Source organism: Hippopotamus amphibius, chromosome 1 (assembly GCF_030028045.1).
Source record: "Hippopotamus amphibius kiboko isolate mHipAmp2 chromosome 1, mHipAmp2.hap2, whole genome shotgun sequence".
NCBI classification, from domain to species: Eukaryota; Metazoa; Chordata; class Mammalia; order Artiodactyla; family Hippopotamidae; genus Hippopotamus; species Hippopotamus amphibius.
Window position 1 is genome coordinate 31,937,712 of NC_080186.1, and position 25,879 is coordinate 31,963,590.

At 46.7% G+C, this 25,879-nt stretch overlaps 1 protein-coding gene across 4 annotated transcripts in view; it reads right to left on the reverse strand.

The window, feature by feature from the left end:
• MYCL (MYCL proto-oncogene, bHLH transcription factor) overlaps window positions 1-25,879 on the reverse strand; it is a 36,832-nt gene that overhangs the window by 9,329 nt on the left and 1,624 nt on the right. For 2 of the 4 annotated variants that reach the window (XM_057706413.1, XM_057706430.1), the window contains exons 2-3: window positions 25,192-25,336; window positions 22,605-22,816 (exon numbers count right to left, since the gene is read on the reverse strand). The gene's annotated coding sequence lies outside the window, so the exon portion shown is untranslated. Of the gene's footprint in view, window positions 1-22,604; window positions 22,817-23,301; window positions 23,388-25,191; window positions 25,337-25,879 lie in introns of all 4 variants that reach the window. The other 2 variants (XM_057706421.1, XM_057706440.1) reach the window with 2 other exon arrangements.

Genomic DNA, 25,879 nt, shown 5'->3' on the forward strand with positions numbered 1-25,879 from the left:
TGCTGCTTTTAGGGCTAACAGCTCTGGTTTCTGAGTGATGTCTAGACCCAGGATGGTGATGAATTCATGAAGGTAGCAAATACTACCCTAGGGACACTCAGTTTTTCTGAAGTTTTTAATTTCCTTTATTTTTCTTAAAACATATCTTGAATCAAAATAATACATGTACGTAATTTTTCAAAATCAACTAAGTGTATGATAAGCTTAAAAAAAAAGGCAGTCTTCTCGCCTGCCCTTACCACCCCTGATTCCCACTCCCCAAAGACAACCACTGGTTTAGCTGTTTTTTGTTTGTTTATTTGTTGTCCCTGATATTTCCTTCCATATTTTGGCCAATACAGATAATCTATTTTAAAAACTGGGGGGGGGGGGGGCGCATATAAACAGAAAATTATTTCTCACAGCTATTGGCTGGGAAGTCCAATAGGAATTTTTAGATTCCTATTGACATTTAAAATGGGAGATATAGCTCTTATACTTCCCTTCTCACCACATATACTTGGTCTTTCCTTATTCTCCCATAGATTTATAGTTTAATTATGAAATAAATATTAAATATCTATGGTATTTTGACTATATGAGTGTGGAGTACTCTGACTACATTTCTTCTCTTAAACAATTTTTCTTCATAGTTAAATCGTGGTTTTTTTCTTTTTGGCTTAGATTTTAATGTAGATATTTCTTACTATGAGTATATTTATTCTATATATATGAATTTAACCCTACACATTCCCACCAGAGCTACAAAGATTGCTTCATATGGTCAAACATGTCAGGTAATCACTGTCGGTTCCATTTCTTTCTTGGAAATATCCCTCTTGGAGCCCTTTGTCTTTCTGTTACAGTTTGAACTTAATGATCTCTAGGCCTGCTTCACAACTGTCATTTTGCAACTTCCTTCCCCATCATCCTGGAAATTCCCTTTGTTTCTCTCCTGTGTTGGCTCCCCTGTTCTCTGGAGCTCATTGCTTCTTCTTTCTTGGTTTGCTTCCTCACATTGTTGGAGCACACCCTTTAGTAGCTACCTGAGAAAGGGTACTTGGGAAGTAAAATTTTTGAAGTCTTGCATTTCTGAAGTTGTCTTTATTATACCCTCACCTTTGGTTGATAGTTTGGCTGGGTATAGAATACTAGATGAGAAATAATTTTCCCTAAGAAATTTAAAGGTATTGCTTTCCTGCTTCTTAGCAACTGGTATTGCTATTGAGAAGATTGATATCATTTGATCTACAAACCTTTGTGACCAGCTTCTCTCTCTGGAAGCTTTTAGGATGTGCTCTTTGTCTCTGGGCATTCTGATTTTTTTCACTGCTGTGTTTTGGTATGGGTCTGTTGTATAATAAAGAATTTGGCCCTTTTCTCCTGTCCCTAGGAGGTAGCCTCTAAATTCTTGGAATTTCCAGAGTGATAGGACTGTCTTTGTTATCAGGGCCCTGATAGTTTATGCTCATGAGGTTACTCATGGTGGTCCCCGGATAGTTTAAGATGACTCAGGATATGAGTTGGTCAAACAAGAAAGGCCAATCTTGTGATTAGGGGGTTGGGGCTTTAAGCCATGTGATACTGGTCTGACCCCTAGAAAAGGGAAGAAGGGGGCTGGAGATTGAGTTCAATCACATGGACAATGATTCAATCCATCGTGCCTCTATAATGAAATCCCAATAAAAACTGGACAATGAAGCTCAGGTAAGCTTTCCTGGTTAACAATACTCTACATCCATGTGCTGGGAGAGTGATGTATTCTGACTCCACAAGAAGGGGACCCTGGAAGCTTCACATTTGGGACCTTCAAGCCTTGTCCTATGTGTCTTCTTTTGGCTAGTTCTGATTTGTATCTTTTTTTTTTTTTTTTTGCCATAATAAATCTGTAACCATAAGTATAGCATTTTCCAGAGATCTGTGAGTTGTTCTGGTGTATTATCAAACCTCAGGGGGTAGTGGGAACTCCCTGAATTTGTAGTCAGTTGGTCAGAAGTGTGGGTGGTTTGGGAACCCCTGAGCTTGTAGCTGGTGTCTGAAATGAGGGCAGTCTTTTGGAGGTCTGTGCCCTTAATTTGTGAAACTTGGCCTACTCTGGATAGCCAGTGTCAGAATTGCATTGCAGGATCTTCTTGCATTATGAACCTTCAAATCCAGAAAAAATAATTTCACTCTGCAATTATTTTTTTGAAAAAGTTTCCCCACTGCACTCATTTTCTTTTATTCTCTCTTTGTGAAACTCCTGCTATCCTTTTCTTATCTTTTCTTCAATTTCTATCTGTTTGTGTGTGTGTGTGTGTGCATGCACGTGCACTCTCGCGGTTTTTCTTTTCTTTCTTCTTTTTTTTTTTTGACTTTCTGGGAGATTTCCTCAACTTGCATCCTATTGATTTAATTTTTGGACTACTATATTAAAAAATTTTTTTTAGAGCCCTTTTTTGTTTGTTTATTTCTCAGTTGTTCCCTTTTTGTAGCTTCCTGGTTTTTTTTTCTCTGGACACAATTTTTCCCTTCTTTTCCCTCCAAGACTATTAATAATAGTTTTAATATTAAATATAAATTTGAAGTTTTCTACTGCTCCCTGTTTTCCCTATTTCCTTGAAATCTGTCTCCCCCACCCCTCATTTGCTATGCTCTTTTTTTTTTTTTTTAGAGGCTTTCATCAAATGTCTGGTGATCCTTTCTGTCAGCTTTTATTTATATTAAAGAGCGAAGTATTAAAAGCTGATTGAAAGCTCTATGTGTTTGTGGTGGAGGCGGGGGAGGCCTGTCAATTATGGAGTTTCACTTAAGGGTGGCTAAACAGGTGTCTGGCAGTTTTACCAGGAACTCTTCAACTGTCTGTATCTGTGGGTTTTGAAACTTCCACATAGAGAAGTCCTCTAATCTACCAGGGACAAGGTTATAAGCCTGCTTGCCAGTGTTCTGGGAACCAAGAAGGGAAAGGGGATGAGAGGGTCTTATAGTTCAGCCAATCCCTCCTGGTTACAGTACAGTCTGTCACTCCTATTCTCAGCTGTGCCTAGTATTCCCAAATCCAGAGCCTCTCAATTCAATCTCCCAACAAGCTGGAAGAAGGCAGTCACTTGCCTGCAGAGGTTGAAGGAGGAGATTTAAGAGTCTAACTCCTTATACTTCCATGCAAGCCTCCCCTTTTCAGCCCCATCCTACAACCTGCCTTCAAAGGTATCCAGCACCTCCCATTCCTGAGCTGTTCTTGGATTCTGATGCAGTTATATACTTGTTTCTTGTTGGCACTTCTTTCTCCTCCCCACTACCTGGATAAGGAGTTATATTCCAGCTTCCTTCAGACTTTTGCTAAGGCAGCCAGCCCTTATCCATCTGGTTTCCAGCTTCCTATCTCTCAATTGCTGTTGTCTCCCATCCTCTTTCTTTTTTTTTTTAAATTAAACTAGGGAATTCCCTGGCAGTCCAGTGGTTAGGACTCCACGCTTCCACTGCAGGGGGTGTGGGTTTGATCCCTGGTTGGGGAATTAAGATCCCACATGCTGTGTGGCGCAGCCATAAATAAATAAATAAATAAATAAATAAATAAATAAATAAATAAATAAATAAAATTCACATACCATCAAATTCACCATTTTAACCATTTAAAGTGTACAAGTCAGTGGTTTCACAAGGTGGTGCAACCATCACCTCTATCTAATTCCAGAACATTTTCATCACTCCTCCCCACAAACCCATACCCATTAAACAGTCATTCCCTGCCCTCCTACACCCTGGCCACCTTTAATCTGCTTTCTGTCTATTGATTTGCCTATTCTGGACATTTCATATAAATGGAATTATACAATATGTGACTCTTTGCATCTGGCTTCTTTCGCTAAGTATTGTATTTTCAAGGTTCATCCTCGTTGCAGCATATATCAGGAGTTCACTCTTTTTCATGGCTGAATAATATTTCATTGTAGAGATATGTCACATTTTGTTCATTCATCAGTAGATGGATATTTGGGTCTTTTCCACTTTTTGGCCATTATGAATAAGGTTGCTATCAACATTCATGTACATGTTTTTGTTTGAATATATCTTTGATCCTCTTGGGTATATACATAGTAGTAGAAATTGCTGTGTCAGGTGGCAACTCTATGTTTAACTTTTTTTTGATAACCTGGCATTTATTTATTTGGCTGTGCTGTGTGGGATCTTAGTTCCCTGACCAGGGATTGAACCTGCACCCCCTGCAGTGGAAGCACGGAGTCTTAACAACTGGACCGTCAGGGAAGTCCCCTATGTTTAACTTTTTGAGGAACTACCAAACTGTTTTCCACTATGGCTACACTATTTTACATTCCCACCAGTAATGTATAAGAGTTCTGATTTTTCCACATCCTTGCGAACACTTATTTCCAGTTATTATTATTATTTTTATTGCCATCTTAGTGGGTGTAAAGTGGTATCTCACTGTGGGTTTCTTTTTTGGAGGGGGAGGGGTGGCCCACACTTGGAGGGTTGTGGGATCAGTTCCCTAACCAGAGATCAAACCCAGGCCACGGCAGGGAAAGTGCCAAGTCCTAACCACTGGACCGCCAGGGAATTCCCCTCGTGGTTTTGATTCACATTTCTCTAACAACTACTATTATTGAGCATCTTTTCATGTTTATTGGCCATTAGTATGTTTTCTTTGGAGACTTATTCAAATCCTTTTTCCATATTTTAATTGAATTGTCTTTTTGTCATTGAGTTGTAAGAAGACTTTATATAGTCTTGATACTAGACATTTATCAGATACATGATTTGCAGATATTTATCCCCATTCTGTGGATTGTCTTCACTTTTTCATGGTGTCCTTTAATTCACAAAAGTTTTAAATTCTGATGAAATCCAATTAATTTACTTTCTCTTTTTTTGCTTGTGGTTTGGGGCATCATATCTAAGAATTCATTGCCAAATTGTGCAGATTTACCCCCTATGTTTTCTTCCAAGAGCTTTATAGTTTTAGCTTTTATATTCAGGTCTTTGATCCATTTGAGTTAAATTTTGTATATGGTGTGAGGTATGGGTCTAACTTCTCCCATTTCTTTCTTTCTTTTCTTTCTTTCCCTCTTTCTTTCCTTCTTTCCTTCTTTCTTCCTTCCTTTCTTTCATTCTTTCTTTTCTTCCCTCCTTCCTTCTTCCCTCCCTCTCTCCCTTATTCCTTCCTTCCTTCCCTCCCCCTCCCTCTTTCTTTCTTCCTTCCTCCCTTTCTTTCGTTCTTTCTTGCAACCATCACCACATTTCCAGAACATTTTCATCACCCCCAAAAGAAATGTCACACCCATTAAGTAGTCATTCCCTCCCCTTGTGAGTTTATACTTTTTTTTCCTAATCCATTTACTGTCATTGTAGTGGAATTTCAGGAATCAGTGGTGATAAGCCCATGCGATCAATCCTCATGTTTAGCCAGAAATCTGCTTTTCCTTTCAAACCACAACAATTCTCGCTTTCATTAGGCAGATTCCTGAGCCAGGTGGTCTGAGAGGGCTTTCTGGAGGAGGGAAATTTGATCTGAGCCTTAAAGATACTTAGGATTCCAGTGGAAGTTAAGGAGATGAAGGTGGGAGAAGATGAGAAGGGAGAGTTAGGGAGAAGAAAGGGGGAAGGAGGGGAGAGGAAGGACTCTGGCTTCAAAACCAGAAAATTTTAATCAGATTAAAATCTGGTTCTTATCCCAAGTCTGTGGTTCTGCTTGAGTTTCACTGAAAAGCAGTCCTTTCCTCAGAACCCTAAGAAATGTGGCCTTGCCTTGAGTGCTGTGAGAAAGGAGTTCTGGAGTCTTTGCACCTCATTCTGCAGCCAGCCTGGGGCAGGGGCCAGGTCTAGAGAGATAGGGACAGCTTTCAACAACAAAGCTGGGTAGGCTAAATATCAAACTTCTCTTTTTGCAAGCTGGGTCACACTGAGCCGGCTTGTACTGCCTCTCGGTTTTCTCATCTGCAAAGTGGTTATCCTTATCTAGTAGCATTATTGGAGAGTTAAATAGTGCTGTTGGCAAAGTGTTTAGCCCAGTGCCTGGCCCAGAAGAGAATTTCAAAAATGGCAGTCTTCTTTTTCTTCTTTCTTTGAGATTCAAGGTAAACAATATATGTGGGGTCTCATTCAAGGCCATGGCTGTATGGTGAAGGAGCTTGAACGAAGCTGAAAACAATGGAGAATTATAGGAGGTTTGTGAGTGGAGGAGTGAGACATATATCTGTGCTTTGGAAAGATCACTTCTGGAAGAAGACAGTCTAAGCATAATGCAGGAGAGGGAGCCCCAGCTCTGCATCTAATTGACTCCATTTTCTGATATGTGCCTGACACATATGAATGGTCCTCATGGGTGTTTCGCTAGTGGACTATGAGCTATGTGAAAACGTAAGCCCTAATAGAGACAGGCACTCACAAACTTGCCTGTTTTAGACATAGACCTGATGGGAGTCGGGGGAGCTGATGTAGCCAGCCTGGGCTATCACCCGGGGGATGAGATGGGACTTTTGAGACGCTCTGGAGATCTGATCATGGCTGTTGCCCAGGGGCCCTCCAGGCACTGCCCCTCAGAGAGGTGGAATACCATGTGCCTCGTGCCTGAGAATAATTGTGAAATCATATGAACTCTCCTTAAGAAACTTTTTCCGTGAGGGATGATGAAACCTCATCCACACCCTACACTGGGTTCTGAGCTCTGGGCACAGGTGGAGCCAGAGGATCACTTGGAATGACTTTTCTGTCCACTAGAGGGAAACCCAGGCTAGAGAGACCGTGACGCCTGTGAGCAGGAGCCCTGAGGCAGCAGAAGGAGCTGCCAGCCCCAGGGCCTGAGTGACAGAGGCCCAATGCTGTGCTAGAGTCGCATGTATCAGCTCAGTGAGAACGGGTTGTTGCCTTTTCAGGAATTGTGGGAGCTGGTTGTTACATGTGGTCGTTAAAAATTAAATTATATAAATTTACATTTAAATAAACATTAAAAATAAAGATAGTAGAGACTCCAAACTCATCATTCCCCACTTGTTTTACTGTATTTTACTATTATCTATTGTATCTGTTATGGTGGAAGTATTATAGAATGGTGTGCTACTGTCCAACTCCAACTTTGATAGCTTGACGTTGGCCATGGTGGAGTATTTACTCCACTGAAGCCTGCAAATGCTATAAATCAGGGTGTTCCCACATCCCATTCCAGTTATTAAATATTGGCTTATTGTTAATATCTTATAGAAAAACCCAAATGAAGTCTGTGGACAACACAATATTTACCAGAACATCACTGCCTAGGCCTTTCCCACATCAAGTCTTATGCGGAGGAGATGGGCTTTTCCAGAGGTCTTGCCAGACACACACTCAGAGATGTCCCCATGCATCCAATTTCAGCAGGCAGAGGCTGTAGGAGGGTTCAGTCAGGGGAAAGGCAGGGGGCATTGTCATCTTGTTGCAGGAGCTTGGCCCAGAGGTCCTTGCCACAGTCTTAGGCTTTGTGCAATGTGCTCCTTCCATTTGAAATCTCTTTGTGCTTAAGTACTCAGGCGTGCCTTTCTGTGAGTTCTGAGATCATACAGCACTAGAAAGTTTTCCCGTATCAGAAGAGTTGCTTCCTGAGGGCCAGGGAAAGCTCCTATCTGGGTCAGTCTTCCCAGGCCTGGCTCCAGTCCCTGGGCCAAAACATTGAATCAGCTACACAGAACACTGTACTGGAACAAGCAAGACACTGGTGTCAGACAGATCTGGGCTCCTTCATCCCCTTACTGCACGATCTGAGAAAGGCACTTAACCAATCTGGTCTTCAGTTTCCTAACTTGTCAAATAGCGATACTCATCGTCCATGGCCGTTGTGAAGATTAAAGGAGATTATCCATACAGAGCTCTCAGCTGGGCTTTCCCATCACCTACAAGGGGTTCCGTGATGTAAAGCTACTATCGTTATCCTACTTGTGGAGGGGTGGGGTGGGTGCTGAATTCAAATTGGCTCTGAGTCCCGGACCACCCTGACACTCGGCGAGTCAAGGAAGGGGCGTCGGACGGGAAGGAGCAGGAGGCAACAAATCCGTGGTGGTACCGCTGGCAGACCTGCCGCGAGCACACAGCCAGGAAGTGAACCCTCCCCGACTCCAGGCTTGGGGCTTGTGGGGCGGAGGGCGGCAGCCGGACGTCTCAGGCCCGGGGGGTGTGCGCAGGAAGCGGTGGCTGGGGCTGTCCGGGAGCCTCAAAGCGGCGGAAGGGAGGGAGCAGCCGGCACCTGCATTGTGCAAGGCCCGCTCCCGCCGAGTCGCCACGGACTCCCTGGCGCGCGTTCTTGGCGTTCGCTGCTGGGGCGGGGCCCGCGGCATTCGGGCAGGTAGTTCTGGGCAGAGAAGACTCCATTTGCCCTCTTGCCTTCAGGCCTTCGCTCATTCACGTATTCCTTAGTTATCAAGCTTCCGCAGACACTGGTGCACGATCCCAAGGACCTTCACAGTTGGTGGCTCTGTGGTCAGATGGCTGGGTGGAACCTTGACTCTGCCACTCAGTAGCTGTGTACCTTGGGCAAATGACTTAACCTCTCTGGACCTCACCGGGTGCAACTTTGGGGTAAATGAGTAGACTAGCTCCACTACTTTGTGGGGTGTTGGGAGTAAATGAATTCCACGTGAAGCACTTGGAGCCATGGCTGCAAGCAGTCAGCATTAAGTGTAGGATCTTTTCAAAAAATAATTTTTATTATTGCAAAAGACCATTTCAAGAGTGGCATGGAGAATGCACTAGAGGGTCCCAAAGTTGCACACTGGAGGCCTGAAGAGTGGTTTTAAAGATTTTGAAAACTGATTGCCAACATTTGAATGTTGTGAAATTTCATCTAAATCTCAGATTTGGGCTTCATTTAAAAAAATTGATGGTCTGAGAAGCTTGTGTTTCATAACCTGCTATTGGGTATTGTGCTAGAGGCAGTCTCTTTATTTATAGCGTATTTTCCTACATCTTTTGCAAAGTGGTGTTAATTGTTGTACCAGAAAGAAACAAAAAAACAAAACTCAGGCAATTCTCCTGTTGCAAGGGTCTGCAAGGCAAATTTATTTTGAAAGGCAGATATTATGTTTAAGTTGTGGTTATTGATTGCCTTGGCTTTAAAATGTTGCCTTCTGGGACATCTCCTGAAAAAAATTTTTTTCTTAAATGTGTTAGGATGGGGCAGTTTATGCTATTTGCATCCCCTGAACCAAAGAAAAGATCTGAAGTCCTTTGAGTTTTCACAGCTGGACTAAAGGCCAGACGTTAGTGATTAGGTGGAAGGTGTGGAGGAGACCTTACCAGGAAATGGAGTGGAGGTGGAGAGAAGGAACAGACAGGTGTCAGGTATTTCGAAAGTAGAATTGACAGCATGTGGGGAATGGGGGAGAGAGAGGAAGATAGGTTGACTCTTGGGTTTCTGGCATGAGGGAATGGGTGGGAGGTATACCCATTCACTGACCTGAGGGTCCAGAAGAGGGGAATGAGTTTATTTTCAGCCATGTGGGGTCTGAGAGTCTGCGTCAGTCATGAGATCAGTGAGATATCTCAGATCTGGTGCTCAGGAAAGAGAGCTGGCACTAAGATGCATTGTTGGTGAGACAGGAGGCCCAGGGGTGTTTGGGAAGAACAGAAGGCCCAGGATGGATGGACCTTGAGGACCTGTTAACATTAAGGGTCTAAGGCATTGAAGGAATTGGAAGATATAACAGGAGGAGGAAAGGAGCCTGCAAGACTCTGTGGGGTCCGGAATCTCTTCCTTTTACATCCCCTTCCTCCCCAGGGAGACTTATCCTCCATCTGTAGCACTGGACCTCTCACCACTACCTCATCTCAGAGGTGGACTGAGGAATAGTTAAGGAGGAGGGGTTCTGACCAGAGCCTGATGTAGCCTGAAGGGTAAGAAGGCGGCAAGACTCCAGTCAAGTTCAGAACATCTAAGTGCCCTTCATTAGCTCCTTCTTGCCCCCCAGGGTCACTTGGTGGGCCTCTGGGACACTACTGAGAAGGGGAGCTCAGTGGAAGGGCCCAGCTGGGCCCCTCTGGCTGCAGAGTGAGCAAACAGGGCACCCAGGACATTCTCAGTTGTGGGGAAGTTGGGAGTCCAGAGGTACCTGGAGCTGCCACATGGTAGGATAACTACAGGTCAAGCGAGGGAACCCCACCCCTTGTGACCAAGAGGTATCTCGATTGTTATCCATAGAGGCCGGTGGTCTTGCTTGGGAGCCAGAGATCTGGGCAGGGCTGAGCTTTGAAACATGCATTAACTCTTACTATGTGCCAGACACCATCATGCATGTTTTATCCGACCTTCATAAAAACTCTACAGAGGAAATGCAATTTTCTCCATTCTATGGAAGAGGAAACTGGGGAGCAGAGAACATAAATAACATGTCAAAGATATGCAGCTGGTGAGAGGCAGAGTTGGGAGGAGAAGGCTGGAGCTCAGGCTCCATCCCTATGGTTTCTCTTGGGGTGGCCCCACTTCTGTGATGGCTTCTCAGTCTCCCTGAGACTTGGGCTCTACCTTGGGTGTCCTCCTAGGCTTCATCCTTGCCCTCACACTCAATCAAAAATTAATTACTGGACTTCCCTGGTGGCGCAGTGGTTAAGAATCCGCCTGCCACCATATGACCCAGCAATCCCACTACTGGGCATATACCCAGAGAACACCATCATTCAAAAAGACACATGCACTCCAATGTTCATTGCAGCACTATTTACAATAGCCAGGACATGGAAGCAACCTAAATATCCATCAACAGATGAATGGATACAGAAGATGTGATACATACATACAATGGAATATTACTCCGCTGTAGAAAGCAATGAAACTGGGACATTTTTAGAGATATGGATGGACCTAGAGACTGTCATACAGAGTGAAGTGAGTCAGAAAGAGAAAAACAAATATTGTATATTAACACATATACGTGGACTATAGAAAAATGGTACAAATCAACCAGTTTGCAAGGCAGAAATAGAGACAGAGATGTAGAGAACAAACATATGGACACCAAGTGGGGAAAGCGGGGAGGGTTGGGGGCGGAATGAATTGAGAGATTGGGATAACAAATTGTACACTCTAAATATATGCAGTTTATTGTAAAAAATAAAAAAAAAAATAAAAGAATCCGCCTGCCAATGCAGGGGACACGGGTTTGATCCCTGGTCTGGGAAGATTCCACCTGCAGTGGAGCAACTGAGCCTGTGCTCTAGAGTGTGAGAGCCACAACTACTAATCCCATGTGCCACAATTATGGAAGCTTGTGCAGCTAGAGCCCATGCTCTGCAACAAGAGAAGCCACCGCAATGAGAAGCCCGCGCACTGCATTGAAGAGTAGCCCACACTCGAGGCAACTAGAGAAAGCCTGCACGCAGCAACGAAGACCCAACGCAGCCAAAAAATAAATTAAAAATTAAATAAATAAATAAACCATTAAAAAAGTTATTTAAAGAAACTAAAAAAAGAATTATAATTACCTGTCAATCCTACCCCTCTACAGATCTTGCATATGTCCCCTTTCCTCCAGTCCTGGAGTCACTGCCCCAGTTTGGGCCTCGTGATCTCCTGCGTTGGCCTTTACATCAGCCTCGTCCTTAGTCTCCCCACCTTCCAGTTCTCCCACCTCCACCCCAGTCCCTCCTCCACATGAGCAGCCAGAGGTCTCTCCTACAACCCAAGTCTGGCCATGTCATTGTCCTTAATACCTGCCAACGATATCACGTTGCTCTCTGGATAAAGGGCAAGTCTCCAGCAGGTAACCAGGCCCCTGGGCTCGTGCTCCCTGCTCCCACCCCCGCCAGCCAAACAGGATCTGCTTCACCCTCTTCTGAACAGGACCTTTGCACCCGCTGCTGGCTTGGCCTACTGCAATCTCCCTCATCCATCTCTGCCAACTGAAGTCCTGGCCACCGTCTGAGGCCCAGCTTCAGGGAAGGCCCTTTTGTCCGAGCCAAGTACACCTTGGATCGAAGTTCTGGCCACCGTCAGAGGCCCAGCTGCAGGCAAGGCCCTTTTGCTAGAGCCAAGTACATCCTAGATCAAAGGTCTTGGTGTTTCTGACTCTATCTTGCCTACTGAGTAGCATAAGCTCCTGTGTGTCTCTCCCTTTGCACCCAGCACAGTACCTGACATACTGGGAATGTTCTGTAAGCATGAGCTGGGAATCCCTTAACCTCCATCCTCCAACCCCTCTATCCTGGCTCCGGCTGCAGGTTCAGTCCCTTGATGTGGCCTGGATTCACTCTAGCAACAGCAGCAGCTCCAGGTCTGGCTCCTGGCTCAGCCCCAACTCTGATTCTAGCTCTGACTTGCTTCAAGCTATAGCTCCAGCTCCTGGCCTTGCATCAGCTTTGGCTCAATATCCAGGACAAGTATAGGCTTAGCCTATAGCATTGGGGCCAGACACACAATCCATCCAACTGTTTCCCACCCTCCCAATCCCCAGCTCCACTTTCCTGAGCTGAGGTTTCCTGCCTCAGTACTCCCCAGTTAGAAGGAGGGAGAGAACATGGGAAGAGAGTAAACAGAGCCCTATACAGCCTGCTCACTTCCAGGATTACCCCTGCCCCTGAGCCACATTGCTGCAGCATCCCAGCCCAAGGTCAGGGCCCTGACCAGTGCTATGAGGACAAATAGTCCCAGGTTCAAAACAAGAGCCTGCCATTTACTGGCTGTGATCCTTGGGGCCCCAATTCTCTTCTCTACAAAATGGAACAACAGTGGGTGTGAGAATGGCAGGAGACAAGGCTGTGGAGTCCCTACAGGCGTGGTGAATAGATGTCAACAACCATGAAGGCCTTTCCTCATCACCCTTGGCCAGGTCCATTGGGTTGGTTCCTGCAGGTGCCCTTCACATTCCAGTGCCCATTGCATAAGGGCTCTTCTGCCACTATGACATTATTGGGCCTGGCACAGCCTTGTTTCTAGGCTTCTGGCTGGCACTGTTGTCCCTAGGGCATCTTGGGCTGTGGGGACAGAACCAAAGTACCTTACTGGAATACTGGAGCCCCTGCCCACAACTCCATGTCCCTGACATCAGGTACAAACACGAGTCCATAGAGTAACGGGGGAAAGGCCAGTCTTCCCTCTTTGTTGTGGGCTGAGTATATATATTTCGGTTGGGGAGGTAGGGTGACTCCTTCTCCCCTTTGATTGCCTCAGTGAGTCTCTGTCCCATCAAAGCTCAGAAGGCAAGGGTTCCTATGGATAAGGGAACTTGGGGACCCTGTGCCCCAAACCCAGGAACCACCATCAGTGGGGGTCTGGGTGTGATGTGAAGGTGTGTGTATGTGTAGGTATGGATGTATATGTAGCATGGTGTATGGTAGGAATAGGCATGTTAAAATATCATGTGTAGTGTGTATATGTCTGTAGGTGATGTGTGTGTGTCTATACATGATGGGGGGTAGTTGGAGGGCTGCGCCTATATGTAGCATGTGTGTGGTGTGTGTATGTGACTTTTGCGTATGGATAACTGTATATGTGGAGATAGATGTGGACCTGGGTATGTGGTCCAAGCAATGTGTGTATGTGGTGTGTCTGTATGTGATGTGGGGCAGGGAGAGAGTGTGAGCTGGAGAGCTCTGTTAGGCAGTGGGCAGTGGGGAGGTGTTGGCATATCTGAAATTCCCCTCTGAATTCCCTGAAATGACACAGGCCAAGGTCATTGTCCACGTGCTGAAAAAGCAGAAAAGGGCAGTAGGGGCCAAGTCAAGGGGGTTGGGTCTATTCTCCAGAGAGCCAGACGCTCCATGCCCAGCTGACTGCCCTGCCCTGTTGTCTGCAAACAGCCCGGGGATATAAATACAACCTTTGGAAGGCCTGGTGATGTGTCTGGGGAGGATGCTACAGCTGGTAGCTCATGTGAGCACTGCTCTGCCTTTGACCAGTGGTTGAGGCTGCTGAGGCCAGCCAATCCTAAATGGTTATCTCAGAACTGCAGCCCAGCTCCAGAGCTTGCAGATCCTCCCTGTTATGCAGCGTTAACCCAAGTGCAAGTCGGCATCCCTTGGAACTCCAGGCCAGAGGAGGAATGCTTAGGGACTTCTAAGGCCAAGCCATATTCAGGCTTGAATTTTAACTCAGGCTGGTTGCTCCCTGTCCCAGCTCTAGGTGTGCCTCTTTCCTCTGAATGGGTCATGTCTCCCCTCTCAGAATCACTCCTTAGATAATGTGATCCTGTATGTGTCTTCCCTCACTCCGTGCTGGAGACACCCTGAATAACGTGCATTTCCAACGATGTACTCTGCAGCCCACTGCCTGAGACATCCTCATCTGCCTGGCCAGCTCTGATTCATCCTCACAATGCAGGTTAAGCGTCAGCGCATCAGGATGTTTTCTGAAGCTGAAACTACTCGTGGTCCCCTAATATCCATTACCCTGCTTGTCCTCAGTCACAGAACACTGCTCTTTAGCTGGGCACAAAGTTGGCCTGGAGTAAAAGCTCTATTTCCCAGAATTCCTTGCAGCTAGGTGTGGCTCTGTGACTAAGTGCTACTCAACAGCTTGTGAGCAGAAGGATTTTGTGCAATCTCCAGGCACTGTTTTTAAAGGGAGAGTATGCGGCTTTCACACCTTCCTCCTTGGGACTGACTGGAATGCAGCCGTGATGACCAGAGCTTAAGCAGCCATCCTGGACAGTGAGATAGAAGCATTGTGTTAAGTATGGCAGAAGATGGTAGAGCAATAAAACAGAAAGCACAGGGTCTCTGACCGTCATGGATCCACCACACTAGCTCTGGACTAGTTATTTCCCAGACTTCTAACTGGTTGTAATGACTGTGATTTGGGGTTTTCTGTCACCTGCAGCCAAATCCAAGCCTAACTGATACATTTTCCTTGGAACAGCTGTCTCTCCTCTTGTCACCCCAGCTCTGTCTGCCAACACTCTCTATTCTAATTGCCTAGTTCTATTTGCTCATCAGACTGTGAGCTCACGAGGGCAGGGTCCATGTCATCTATCAAGCACAGTGTCTAATAAATCAAAAAAAGTTAGTTTTTATTAACAACCATGTGAAATACACATTCAGGCATCCAGATTTGGGTAGAGCTGTGATTGAGGAGTTATTTGTATATTAGTATAGAATATAATATAGGCTATTAGTATAAATACAGTCACTGAAGTGGTGGGAGAGTCTGGGGTAAAGAGAAAAGAGGGTTAAAGGAAGAGGTCCTTTAAGCTCATGTTGAGGGGGAAACGCCCTAGAATGAGGCTGAGAAAAAAGCCTAAGAGCTGGCAAGGATCTAGCAAAGGGCTGCAGAGCCGGTGACCTCTGAGACCATATGTAATTCCAAGGTTTCCTCCAGCAGCTCACAGTAGCCTGGCATAGGAGCAGAGAAAGGAATCAGTTGGGTTTGACCCAGGATGAGAACAGGGGAAGGTGTCCTCCAGAGAGATGCCAGCCCTGTGGAGGAAAGACAAAGTACAACTAGGAAGGGCTGCTAGGTTGGGAGAGGATGGGGGTGTGTTGAGGGATGGGAAGTCCTGATGGGGTTGAAAAATAGGTGGCGTGGATGTGCAGACATGAGAGAGTTGAAGAGAATTTGACATTTTTTCAGGGTGTAAGCAGGCCACACCATGCCTAGGATAAATACAAGGTCACCACATGGTGGGTTTTTGTTTTTTTTTCCCCAGTTCTGCAGGACCCCAGCCCCACTCAAAGTCCTCCTAGGAGCTCTGGGAATCCCAGGGGCTTCTCACACAAGACTGGAGATTTCACTCATGAGACTCCCTGCTCATTTCCCCTTTCTGCTCAGGGTCTCAGTGGAACCATTGACTCTTGTCAATGTTGATGGCCAATGAAAGCACTGCTGCTGGGGAAGCCCAAAGAGGGGCTGATGGGACTGCTGGTGTCCACCTGGCTCTGCACTGAGGCCACCCCTGCCCAAAGTTAAGGGGCCTAGTGCTGAAAGAAGCAGGGGTCAAGGGCTCAGCGTTCTAGAGTCCAGGACATCTGAGTTTCCATCCTGGCTCTGCCAGTAGCTCTGTAACCTTGAGCATGCTAATTAACTTCTCTGCACTTATCTGCAGAGGAGAGGATATTAAAGAACCTACTTCATGGGGATGTGGTGAAGTTAAAAGAGAAATTCACCGAAACCACTTAGTACAGTGCCTGGCATAAAGTGAGTGGTTAATAAATGTTGGTGATTATGATTTTTGTTATTTCAGTCCCTCTTGCATTCATTAACTCATTTAACAGAAAGCTCTCGGCATTTTCCTACATGTGCTCTGTGCTTCAGCCAAAATGGATTTCCTGACATTTCCCAGCATTTAGCATCTCGCCTCACCCCTCTGTGGCTTCGTATGTGCTGTTTGCTCTGTCTAGATTGTCCTTCACTCCTCATCTGCCTGGCAAACTTGCCCTTTGAGCCTCAGCTAATGCCTGGTATCCTCAAGGGACTCTCCAGACTGGATCAGATACTTCCTATGAGCTTTCACATGACCGGGGCCATCTCATTGCACAACTCCGGGGGGACCAGTCATAATAGACCCCCAGAGTTGTGTGATATGGCAACCACGCCCATATCTCTCCTCTGTTTCCCTCTACCATATTTCTTAAAATCAGATCCTAACTGTAATGATTTATTTACCTGTCCCTCTAAACTCTGAACTCCTTGAGGACTCTGCTTGACACAGAGTCAGGGCTCAGTGAATGCTCATCTGAATGAAGGGATCTTGGTCTTGTCCCTGTATCCTGGGGCTCCTGAAGGCTGGGAAGACAGAATGATCAAACAGGAAACATGTTAAGAACTGAGCATGCCCAGGAGGTTCACAGTCCTGTGTGTTTTAGAGTGAGGCTTTTCTAGGACAGAGCTGTAAGGGAGGATGCCATGGTCACAGTGGGGGACTGGAGCTGAGATGTAAAGAACGAGTATGTACTTGGAAAACCCAATGCCCCACACTTCTGGATTGCTCTGCTCTGGGGCAGGAAGAATTCAAGCCCTCCATCCTCCATGATTTTCATCTGGTCCAAAGTAAAGGAAGTAATCATTTCAAAGATCTTACAAGGACATTATATGCCCAAGAGGGACTATCATAGGTTGATGCTCTTTGCAGGCCTGTTTTTAATGCATGGTAGGCTGAGGCATAGCCTGAAATGAGAGGATGTGCTCAGAGGATCTGCCGTTGCTCTAAAAGATAATTCAAGTTATCCCTCCTATGGGCAGGCACTGGATTATAGGCTCTTAAGAAAGTGTTTTCTGGGGCTTCCTAGGTGGAGCAGTGGTTGAGAATCCACCTGCCAACACAGGGGACACGGGTTCGATCCCTGCTCCAGGAAGATCCCATTTAAAAAAAAAAAAAGAAAGTGTTTTCCTTCCTCCATATGGATTTAGACTATATTGTTGCTGAGAATAAACACATATTTTATAGGGGTATGTGTGTATGTGTGTATTTGATCTGCATTTAACCATCCCACCCCAACCCCGCCATCCTCACTCACCCCAAAAGGCCAAATCTGAACAATGAGGAGGAGGCATAGCTCATTACTCCTCATTGGTGGAAAGACTTTAAAGGGACAGAACACTGAGAATCAAAATTGCCAAGCCCACCCTAGGCTGTGTGGTGAAGGCTATTTCCTGTACCTTTCCATACTCTTGCTGTGAAATTCTTCTAGACTGAATAATTCAGACTTTGGGAAGTATTCTGCTAAGTATTTCTTATCCTGTTGATGTGATCCCATGTGCCTTAGCGGGTGAGGTTTCCTGCACAGAGCGTGATGGAGATTTTGCCCAGTGGAGAACTGAAAAGGTGGTCTTTTTCTGTGGGTGTGAGGGAAGGAAGATCTGAGACAGGAGAATAAAGTTAGGAACTGAGTGTACTATGAAGGGACATCCTTTTAACAAGTTTTGGTTGTTTTTTTTCCCCCTCAGGCAGTCATGTACAATTTTAAATGATTTCTCCTAGTTTTATTTCCCTATAGGAATTCCTGCTCCTTCAGTGAATTCTGTCACCTGCACGTGGGCCTTTCATCATGGCAGCATCGTGGGGTGAGCATGTCCAGCAGTGGGGTTGGGTACGAGTCCTGCTGGACAAAAGGCTCCAGGGCAGGTGGAGGAGGAAGGGGAGTAAAATGTAGAGTGATCCATTGTAAGGGAGAAGGCAGTCATGGTAAGGGGATGGGCTTGAGCCAAAGCTTTGGTAAGCCCTGGAAATTACCTCTTCTGGGGTCTGAGAGCTTCAAGCCCAACTCCAAGCTGCAACAGAGGGTGGGGTGATGTCTCCTGGAAAGGAAAGGGAAGGTGGGGGTCGGGGGAGCCCCTTGCTCTGTCTCAGCCCATGGTTGCTATGAGCTGCACCTGTGCTTCCTCACTGCTCTCTGCTCTGTGGGAAGGTCCTTGATAACAAGCAGAACAGATCCTGCCCACCTGAGGACCCCTCCATATACCACCTGCCCTACCCTTCACTTCTCATTCTTCCTGGCGAACAGGGAAGTCCTTGGCAGCTCGAGGAAGTCTACTACCACCTTCACTTTGGCCTTCTCCTCTAGAAGGAATTAAAGCTGAAAGTCTCCAGAAAGAGAAATGGGGTGAAATGAGAAGCTCAAGAATTTTCTGCTCTCCCTTCTGCGACCCCTGCCTCCTAATGTAAGCTCAGAGCCTGGAATTCAGAGGACAGAGATGGCAGCTTACCACCTAGGGTTTAGAACTCAGCCCAGTCCAACCCCAAAGTATAACTCAGAGCCTGGAACCCAAAGCCCAAACAAGCCCAAGCCCTGGTCCAAAATCCAGCCCAGAACCCAGATCACAGAGCCCAGAGCACAGCTCAGTCCTAGCCCAAAGACCAGCCAGAGCCAAAAATCAAAGCTCAGAACACAGAGCTGGGCCCTCAGCCTATAACCTGGTCACAGCCTAGAACCTAGAGCCAGAGGCCCCAAAGCTCAGAAGCCAGAATTCAGAGCAAAGCTAAGCCCAAAGTCTAGAGCCCAGAGCAGCCTAGCGTCCAGCTCAGAACCTACCCAAAAGCCTAGAATCCAGCATAGACTCATCTTAGCTCCAGAGCAGCCTAGAATCCAGCTCAGAACCTACCCAAAAGCCTAGAATCCGGCACAGACTCATCTTAGCTCCAGAGCTCAGATGTCCAGCCTACTAGTTAGGGTGGCCCAGAACCCCACACTCAGCCCAGAGCCTAGCAAATCCTTGATACTCCTCCTAGAGGCAGCCCCAAAGGCAGAGATCAAGACTGCAAGCTGAGGAACTTCCCTAGTAGCACAGCGGATAAGAATCCGCCTGCTAATGTAGGGGACACGAGTGCGATCCCTGGTCCAGGAAGATCCCACATGCTGTGGAGCAACTAAGCCTGTGTGCCACAACTACTGAGCCTGTGCTCTAGAGCTTGTGAGCCACAACTACTGAGCCCAAAAGCCACAACTACTGAAGCCTGGGTACCTAGAGCCTGTGCTCCGCAACAAGAGAAGACACAGCAATGAGAAGCCTGCGCACCACATTGAAGAGCAGCCCCCGCTCTCCGCAACTAGAGAAAGCCCACTCGCAGCAACGAAGACCCAACACAGCCAATAAAACGAACAGACAAACAAACAAACAAACAGCGTTGAATTCTGGAATAAATAGGGTTCTGGAATAAATAGGGTTGAGTTCTGGAATTCCTCCTCCCTAGACTTGCAGGGAGGAGGAATTCCAGAACTCAACTCTATTCCTGGCAGAAGGGAACAAGGAGCTGGTGTCTGTGTGTGTGGCACGGGAATGTTCTGTGGTACTCCCAGCCCTGGTCTGGAGGGTCCGACTTGGGGGACTCAGATACCAGGGGGCTTTCTCTGCAAGAGCTGGCCCTCAGAATGCCAAAAGAATGGGAAAGAGAGTCCCACTGCTACCGACTTGCTCTGTGATCTTGAGAAAGCTCCTTCCTTTCTCTGCTCTCACTCCTACCAGAAAGGAAATTAGGAAGTGCTTTATGTAGACCCAGAGGCCCAGAAACATGGAGGAAGGGGTTCTTAGAGCCCCTTCACTCATTTAGTCTTTCATTTATCAAACATTTATTGAACACATAAAACAGGTAGACCTTAAAAAGGGGGATGAAAAGATCATATTTGTTTTTAAAAATTCATCTGTTGGGGAATTTCCTGGCGGTCCAGTGGTTAGGGTCCCACGCTTTCACTGCTGAGGGCCTGGGTTCAATCCCTGATCGGGGAACTAAGATTCCACAGGCCACGTGGTGAGGCCAAATTAAAAAAAAAAAAAAGTTCATCTGTTGTTGGAGATAGGATCAGAGGGGACCAGTTAGGGCACTGCTGCAACAGTCCAGGAGAGATGAGATGAGGGTTTGAAGATGGCCAGTCAGTGTCATCTTTATAACGTACAGATGTGGTCATTTTACTCCTCTGCATTTAATCCTTTTAACGGCTCCCTAGTGTCTTCAGGATGAGGATACAAGGCCTCCTTCCATCTTCTCAGCCTCAGGGCTCACCAGTTCCTCAGCTAGCAAATGCCCAGCCAGCCCAAGCTGCTCAGGGTCTCTGTACCCACCATCCTCCACCGCACTTCCATGTCTGTGGTGTTCCCTTTGCCTGGCATGCCCTTCCCTGTCTCAGGAACTCATACTCATCCTTCAGGGTTTGGCTGCATCACCACCTCCTGTGTGAAGGCTTCCCAGACTTCCACCCCTTGAACAGAAGCTGGTGTTTTCTTCTTCTTTTTTTTCTTTCTTTTTAGTTTGGATATCATTAGTTTACTATAAAAGAGAAACATGGAAATTATTTCCATGATGAAAGATTTCAGAACTTCAGTGGAATGGGCAGTTTCACATAATGCCATTTCAACTGTGACATTTCAGTCAACATATAATAAGAGTGGGGTTTTTTGGTTGGCTTTTTGTTGTTTTTGTTGCTGTTTTTGGCCACATTGTGCACCATGTGGGATCTTAGTTCCCTGACCAGGGATTGAAAGCTTGCCCCTATAGTGGAAGTGCAGAGTCTTAACCACTGGACTGCCAGGAAAGTCCCCAGAATCTGGGGTTTTCAAATGTGTACTCAGACAGATTAGACCTTTGCCACATCATTCCATAACTTCGTCTGCTTCCATTTGTCTCCAGGATTTGATGTCACTTTTTCAAAGGATAAGATTATCCATGCTTTACTCACCTCGGTGCTGTTGGGTGGGATAGTCCTTGTGAACGTGCTGACAAGGCCACCTTTATAGCTCCTCCCCCAAGTATCCTTTTCTTTTTCTTTCTTTTTCTTTTTTTTTTGATTTAAGGCCCTCAACTGTTAAGTTTTAAACCCAGATCATAAAGTGTTTTCCCATTGTCTATCAATCAAAGACATACTGCTGGACTTCCTAGGTGGCACAGTGGTTAAAAATCCGCCTGCTAATGCAGGGGACACGGGTTTGAGCCCTGTTCCAGGAAGATCCCACATGCTGCAGAGCAACAAAGCCAGTGTGCCACAACTATTGAGCCTGTGCTTTAGAGCCTGTGAGCCACAACTATTGAGCCCATGTGCTGCAACTACTGAAGCCCACGCGCTTAGAGCCCATGCTCTGCAACAAGAGAAGCCACGGCAATGAGGAGCCCGCGCACCACAATGAAGAGTAGCCCCCACTCACCGCAACTAAAGAAGCTCGCACACAGCAAAAAAGACCTAACACAGCCAATAAAATAAATAAATAAATTTATTAAAAAAAAAAATCCACCTGCTAATGCAGGGTACACAGGTTGGAGCCCTGTTCTGGGAAGATCCCACATGCCGTGGAGCAACTAAGCCCGTGCACCGCAACTATTGAGCCTGTGCTCTAGAGCCCATGAGCCACAACTATCGAGCCTGTGTGCCACAACTATTGAAGCCCATGTGCCTAGAGCCCATGCTCCGCAACAAGAGAAGCCACTATAATGAGGAGCCCGCACACCACAATGAAGAGTAGCCCCGACTTGTAGCAACTAGAGAAAGCCCGTGTGCAGCAATGAAGACCCAATGCAGCCAATAAAATAAATAAATTTATACAAAAAAAGACATCCTGCCAATCAGAGGGATCAAAGGAAAGAAATTAACATCTGTTGAGAGCCAACTGTAAGGTCTGTTTTGTACGCATACATTGTCTTACCTGATCCCGTAAAACTATGATCAGATAAATTACAGATTAGATAAATGAGGCTTAGAGAACTGAACTGACCTACCCAAAGTCACAGAGCTGGCTAGAGACAGAACTAGATTCAAACCCTGATGAGCCTGACTCCAGGACAAACTCTCTAAGGGCCCCAGCTATGCTTATCTCTTGCTCCTAATAACCATAGGATCACAAGGTTATCACTGTATCTGAAGGTAGCCACCAAAAGCCAGAGTTCTCTGCATGCCACAGTGGAAGTGGAAGCAGCCATTGCACAGTGTTGGGCTGTCCAGATGCTTTTTTGTGCAGATAGGTAAAAGGAGACCCAGATGGGAGGTGGGACCTCAGGGCTTCCCAAGGCAGATTCTGCTTCTGCCATGTTGGCCTAAGTCCAACAAGTCACTTACTCAAAGAGTCTTCCAGCTCTGTGAGGGTCAAAGTCAGCAGATCAAGGCACAGCTGCCAAGCAGGAATATGAAATGAACATAAAGAGAAGGAGGGCAGAGGCCTGGCCAGGCAGTAAGAGAGCGGTATCACTCAGGCTTCAGTCCCCACCCCTTCTTCTGAGGCCAGGTTCTGGGCTCCTGGCCAGAGAGCATCTCACCTGATCTTGCACCCCAGAGGCTACCTGATAGGTTGGTCCAACCACTGAGGCTCCCTCAGAACTGTGCCATGGCCTCAGATGGCATGGCTTTCTGAGCCAAGGCTGACCTACACAGCTTCTTCCACTCCATCATTCTTACGTCACCTTGGTGGTCAGAGTCTTCCTTGGAAGTAGGGCCATCTCTTCTGGAGGGGAGCTTGAACTTGGGGGAGCTGAGGATGAGAAAATGCAGAGGCACTTGGTAGGGAAGGGGGCACCAGGTGTCCCAAAGAATCTCTGGGCACTCTCCATGTCCCTCGGCCCCAACTGAGGCTGAGAAGTTAGACCCATCACCCAGGCCAGTCCTGAAGCCCAGGATAGGAGGCTTCCCTGGGGAGTGATCAGCCTTGAGTTGGTGGATCAGCCTTGAGGCCTCTCCTGTCCCTCAATTGCCCAACCAACGTCCAGGCAGGAACTGGTAGCCTCAGATGACTTCAAGGGCCCTCAGCTACTTCCTCCCCAAAGAGCCTCTCTTGGGACCCTCAAGAATCCCTCCTTCCTACTTTCTGCCCTACCATCTCCCTCCAGAGCAAACAAAAGGGCTGGGTGGGGAATAGCCTCCAGCAATAGTCCCAATGTTGCCCAGCCCTAAGCTCTTCAACCTGGCCATTCCCTAGCCTCAGACCTCAGACCACCACCACCCAGGGTGTCAACTTACTAGTGGCTCTTGAGATAAGTGTGTTTGAAGGCATGGGCTGGGCTCCTTTTCTCAGAAGTTAGGGTGGTGGATCTGCCAATTAGGGACTAACGAGATCTTACTGTTGGATAACAGACTGCAACCTATCCCACTTGACAGCACTGGCATCTGCCAACACCTTCACTTAGCAACAGTCTCCTAGCACCAACACCCCAACAGCTCTACCTGGTAATTCTGCCCTGGCAGCATCCCACTGGGCTAGAAATACCATCTTGAATCACCAGATAGAAATCTAGCCCCTAGCCATCTGCATCAAATTTTCTCCCCTCTGACTTAAGTGGCCTTCCTTGGTGTGGTTTCACCCAGGATACTACTAATGATGTTGATGGTGGTGATGATGTGGATGATGATAAATCTTTTTAAGTGCTTACTACAGGGGCTTCCTTGGTGGTGTAGCAGCTAAGATTCTGAGCTCCCAATGCAGGGGGCCCAGGTTCCATCCCGGGTCAGGGAACTAGCTTCCACATGCATGCTGCAATGAAGAGTTTGCATGCCACAACTAGGGAGCTGGCAAGCTGCAACTATGACCTGGAGCAACCAAATAAATATTTTTCTTTTAAAAAGTGCTTACTGTAGGCCAAGCCCTATTCTAATGACCTCATTTAATCCTCATGACAACACTGTGAGATACACAGAATTGTTATTTTTTTAATTAATTAATTAATTAATTTATTTATTTAATTGGCTGTATTGGGTCTTTTTTGTTGTGCACGGGCTTTCTTTAGTTGAGGTGAGTGGGGGCTACTCTTTGTTGTGGTGCGCGGGCTCCTCATTGCCGTGGCTTCTCTTGTTGTGGAGCACAGGCTCTAGGTGCATGGGCTTCACTAGTTGCAGCACATGGGTTCAATAGTTGTGGCTCATGGGCTCTAAAGCGCAGGCTCAATAATTGTGGCGCACAGGCTTAGTTTCTCTGCAGCATGTGGGATCTTCCTGGAACAGGGATCGAACCCGTGTCCCCTGCATTGGCAGGCAGATTCTTAACCACTGTGCCACCTAGGGAGCCCAAAACACAGACTTATTATCTCCATTTGACAGGTGAGGAAAGTGAGGCCCAAGAGATTTTGTAATTTGCCCAAGAGTAAACTGTATGGTAGAGACAGGCTATGAAGCCAGGTGACCTGTCCTTGGAATCTTTGCACTTAACTCCATTGCTCTGTCTTCCAAGAAGCTCAGGGGACCCAGTGGCCTTCCCCAAAGGCCCTCAGGGGAGTACACAAAGTTATGAAGAAGCCCACCAGGCTGGGCATGGTGCCCTGTGAGGCCACCGACAGGTGGAGAGCAACAAGGGGAGCTCTGAAATGTATTTGCCCTCGGCTGTGAAGCTGGGCTAGATCCAGAAAGGGTCAAGGTTGGCCGCAAGGATAGCACCACTACAGAGTGGGGAGCAGCCTTTCTGCTCCTCAGGGAGAAGCCCTTGTCCTCACTGCTATCCTAGATGAAAAGAATGTTGCTGTGAAGAATGGGCCCAGGTCTCCCCTCCAGGCTCCTGAGGCTAATGGAGCTTGATAAGGTTGCCCTCTGCCGACCTTGGACTGAAGCCTCAGCAAAGCCCCTTGGGTCCCAGGCCTGGTGGTGTTGGGGGAAGGAGCAACAGTACCCCAGAAGGCCATGGAGACATGTGGTCAGGACTGTGTGTAGCCAGAGGACGACATCTCTAAGTGATAAGTTTACATCCAAGCTCACGGTCAGAAAAAGGGACCTGACTCTGGGTGTATAAAACTGGTCCCTGCTTTCCCTCTCTTAGCCTCAGGTTCATCATCTATAAAGTAGGGATAATAAAAACTACCCTCCCCAGTTATGTTGTGAGTAAATGAGATGGTATATACCTAAAACACTTAGTACAGTGCTTACCCAGCAATAATTGGGAGCTGTTGTATTAGCAGGGCCCTGATTCGGTCAATGGTGAATGCGTCTCTAGAGGTGTGTTATGGGGCTCTGTCTTGACCAACTGGCTGGATGGTGTAGTTGAAGTCGCAAGGAGCAGCCTGGATCTAAACTTAGAGAAGGAGAGAAAAGAGGGGGCAATAGAACCAGCATTCAAAACAATTTCGACCGGCTGGAATAAGCAAAATGGTATTGCTGTTCTGTGAACTTCAAGAAGGGGGAGACACTACACAAAGCAGAGGATGGGGGAGAGACCTGACTTGACCCCAGCTCCAGTGAAAAGGATCTGAATGGTTTAGTTGAGCACAACCTGATGGGAACTAATCATGGGAGAGAAAGGCTCCGAAGCCCGGCAGTCTTAGGCTGCATTAACAATGTGTCATGTCCAGACTGGGGGAAATAATAGGCCCATTGTGCGGGCTTGATCAGGCCATATCTGGAATCTTATACTGCTACACTGGCAGGCTGGAATTGGGCCAGGAGGGGGGACCAGCCCAGCCTCTGCTCCCAGGCACTTGTGCTCAGCACTTCCCCTGCATTTTCTTGTTTCATACCCAAATCAGCCCTATCAGGTAGTCCCTTAATATCTCCACCTTATACACAGGGAGGTTACCTGATTTGCTTAGGATCGACCACACAGCTAGTAAAAGGAGGA